This window comes from Muntiacus reevesi, chromosome X (assembly GCF_963930625.1).
Source record: "Muntiacus reevesi chromosome X, mMunRee1.1, whole genome shotgun sequence".
In the NCBI taxonomy this organism is placed as follows: domain Eukaryota; kingdom Metazoa; phylum Chordata; class Mammalia; order Artiodactyla; family Cervidae; genus Muntiacus; species Muntiacus reevesi.
In genome coordinates this window covers 7,649,921-7,654,016 of record NC_089271.1, presented here as the reverse complement: position 1 = coordinate 7,654,016, position 4,096 = coordinate 7,649,921, and the positions used below count along the sequence as shown (strand labels likewise).

Genomic DNA, 4,096 nt, shown 5'->3' with positions numbered 1-4,096 from the left:
AAAGACAATTTGTGAATCATATTTCAAAGATCAATAGAAGTGCAGAATGCACTATTTCTAGTCATTAAAATGGGTTTCATTGTTCAATTTGTTACACAAGGGTGTGGCTTTTCCTCTAGATTAGAAAATGAAGTGTTAATGTAACGCTGGGGTACACAATTTAGCTATAATACCAAAGAATTTAGTGGTGAAGGAGACCCCCAAATCACATAACGTGAACATTTCTGTTTATTAATGAAGATAGTGAGGCCTACAGAAGACAAGTGATCTCCCCAGAATTTTTAATAAGTGGTTAGTGAGAGTTGATATGAAGATCTGGTTCCCAGTCACTCAGTCAGACACCCTACTCTATGAATCACATCTGTCTGAAAAAAATATTATGGAATCTTCTAAAAGATTGAGCATTTATTTTCTAATGAATTTTTTTTAAGTAGGGAATGATAGTGGAGATAGTTTTAGGAATTCTGTCACCAACCACTGGGGGCAAATAAAATATTTTGACTGGGTTAAGCTTGATGAAAACTAGTTTCCAATTCAGTACAACTATTTTAAAGCAAGAAAAGCACCACTGTTATTGTCTACCAAGTCTTTTAGAGAAGATACAGCTGGACATAGCAGGCTATAAAAGAAAGCAGACTTTAACAAACACACAACACTCTCTCATTTTCAAAGCACTTTTGATTTTATTAAGGAACATACATTGAAAGCCTAGTGGTATGGTTAAGAATTAGCTAAATGTCCAATAACTGACAGTATGTTCCCAATACTTCCTTAGGTAACTTGAGTACTGCATAACTTGAACATATCTTGGATCTTCTGGTAGGTGCAACAATATTTCAAGTTGTAGACATCAATAAAACTTGACCTTGTATCTTCTTGTAGGTGCAACTTTTCAGTGTGGGAGACATCAATAAAATTCAATCTCGGATCTTCTCTTAGGTTCAACTTGTCAAGGTGGAAACATCAATTAAACTCAGTCTTGGATATTCTTGTAGGTACAGTTTTTCAAGGTGCAGATGTTAATAAAACTCAGTCTTAGATATTCTAGTAGGAGAAATTTTTCAAGGAGCAGATGTTAAGAAAACTTGTTCTTAGATATTCTAGTAGGTGAAATTTTTCAAGGTGTGGATGTTAATAAAACTCGGTGCATTTTTCTTGAGATTTCTTTGATCTTTTTCCTATCTCCTAATTTTGCTTACGCTTCTTAAACCGATCAGCCATTGATCAGAGGTTGGGTGGCACAGTCTGGTTGGCTCTTTGGAGAATTTTAATCAACTCATCGGCAATTTTCCAATCATCTTGGGTCACAAGGGTGATTGATTCACCTGTTTTCCCTGCTCTTCCAGTACGTCCAACTCTGTGTACGTATTCTTCAATATTGCGTGGAAAATTGTAATTATATACATGTGTGACATCACTGACATCAAGACCTCTGGATGCTAAATCGGTAGCGATCAGTATTTTCACTCTTCCACTTCTGAAGTCCTCTAATGCTTGGTCTCGATCACACTGTTCCCTGTCACCATGCAGGGACTGGACAGGTATTCCTTGAATACTTAAATCACTTGATAAGTCATCAGCCACAAGTTTTCTGCCAACAAACACGATGACTTTGTCTTTGGGTGACAGGCTCTGTAGGAATTCTTGGATCAGAGATCGTTTTTCTTCTTCAGTGGTGACAATTATGTTTTGCTTCACAGTATTTACAGCAACTAGATCCAGAGTGCCAACATAAACAATCATAGACTGTTTCAAATGCCCTACAGGTGGCATCTGGCCAAGATGCAGTTGTCATAACAGTCTGTCTGTCTGGGCGCACATCTAGTAAGATCTTCATTATTTGGTGTTCAAACCCCAGGTCCAGCATTTTATCTGCCTCATCCAAGACCAAGTAGGTTATGCTTCTTAGGTTGACAAAATTATTCATTCGTAGATCATTTAGTCTTCCAGGAGTTGCAATAATGATGTCTACACCTTTGGTAACATCTTGTATTTGTCCTTTTCTGTTTCCACCACCATATATACAAACACTTTTAAGACCTTTATATAAGTACTTAGAGCATTCAGCTTCTACTTGCAAAGCTAATTCTCTGGTGGGTGTAAGGACTAGCATGCCAGGTCCATTCCATTGTTTTCTAGACACTGGTTGAAAATGAAGATGGATAAAGCCAGGCATTAAATAGGATAGTGTTTTGCCTGTTCCAGTTTGTGCAATCCCTATAAGGTCTATTCCTTGTAGAATAATTGGCCATGCCTGAGACTGAATTGGCGTTGGCTTTTGAAAACCAGCTCTCCTAATGCTTTCCATAATCTCAGGATATTGTTGGAAAGCATCTTCGAATGTACATGTGGGCTTGGGTATGGGACGTTTGTCACCCTCTGTCAAGTCATCACACCTTATGTTGCAATTTTCCTTTCTCCCAATGTCCACTTGGGCTTGAGATAATGAGTGTGTTGCTTTGGATTCTATGTATAAGTTTTTCTTAATTGGTGGTAAATCTGCCCATTTTCTTTTATTCCATTCTATCTCTCCAGCTTTTACTTTATCCCAATCTATCCGTGGCTGAGCTGCTCTAGCAGTGACATCACTTGGCTGGGTGACTCTGGGCTCGTGATCTCTGGGCTGGGCCACTATGGCTGCAAAATCTCTGGGTTGGGCCACTATGGCTGCATAGTCTCTAGGCTGGGCCACTGTGGCCACATAGTCTCTAGGCTGGGCCACTGTGGCCACATAGTCTCTAGGCTGGGCCACTCTGGTGTTGTCTTTGGCCTGAGCCTCTCTGGCCCCGTGGTCTCTGGGCTCAGTCCCTCTGGTGGCATCATCATCTCTAGGCTGCGCCTCTCTGGCAGTGTCATCTTTGGCCTGGGTCTCTCTGGCTGTGGGGTCTCTGGACTGGGCTGCTCCGGCAGCATCATCATCTCTGGACTGGGTTGCTATGGCAGCATCATCATCTCTGGACTGGGTTGCTATGGCAACATCATCATCTCTGGACTGGGTTGCCCTGGCAGCATCATCATCTCTGGACTGGGTTGCTATGGCAGCATCATCATCTCTGGACTGGGCTGCTCTGGCAGCATCATTGTTTTGACTTGGGGGTCTCTGGCCTCATGGTCTCCAGGCTGGGCCCTTTTGGCAGCGTTGTCTCTGGGCTGGGCCAGTATGGCCGCAGAGTCTCTGGGCTGGGCCAGTATGGCCGCATAGTTTCTGGGCTTGGCCACTATGGCCGCGTAGTTTCTGGGCTGGGCCTCTTTGGTGGTGTCATTGTCTTTGGCCTGGGACTCTCCGGCTGCGTGGTCTCTGGCGGCATCCTCGTCTCTGGGCTGGGAAGCTCTGGCAGCAGTTTCTCTGGGCTGGGCCCTCTCTGGTGGTGTCGTCGTCTTCGGCCTGGGCCTCTCTGGCCATGTGGTTTCCTGGCTGGGCCCTTCTGGTGACATTGTCGTCTCTGGGCTGGGCTGCTTTGGTGGTGTCATCTTTGGGCTGAGTGGCTCTGGTGGTGGTACTTCTGCTCCAGCCTCTCCCGGCAAAAGGTTGAGAGGCAGCACTATCAACACTGCATTCTGAACTGTAGCTTCTCTCTCGTTTCTTAACAAGAGTTTCTATAGCCACTTTGGCCTTGGCCTTCATGTCTTTCCTGCCAAAAATTTTTACCTCAGCTTCAGGACCACCTTTTATGATCTGTGTTTTTGTACTGGTAGAATCCTGGATATCCTTTATTTTTGATCCCCCACGCCCAATCACCGCACCAATCATGCTGCTCTTAATGAGAAAGCAGAGCGGTGGTTCTCGGTAACTGGGCGCCCTAGATTCTGCGCGGCCAGAGGTGTGGCTCCAGCCCCTTCCTCTGCCACCCCTGCCATCCCGACTGACCTGGGGATCTCTCAGATCTCTCAAAGTAGGTTCCACCCGCTTCTTCTCTGGCGCCGACGCCATTTGTGGGCAATGGTAAAGTAAGTGCTGGCCTCTCGTCTAACTTGGGCTGGAAAAAGTCATCTGGCTCCTTTCTCATCTCCGCCGGCTGGAGACCAACTGACAGGCAGCTGGTCTGAAGCTATACTGCAGTTACCTAGGAAGTTTGTCTTTGATATAGTGTCAGTT

General features: G+C 44.6%; 1 pseudogene; it reads right to left on the bottom strand.

Annotated features, from left to right (window-relative positions):
• Positions 1–1,131: 1,131 nt before the first annotated feature.
• Positions 1,132–3,778, bottom strand: LOC136154188 (probable ATP-dependent RNA helicase DDX53; annotated as a pseudogene).
• Between the last annotated feature and the right edge of the window lie 318 nt (positions 3,779–4,096).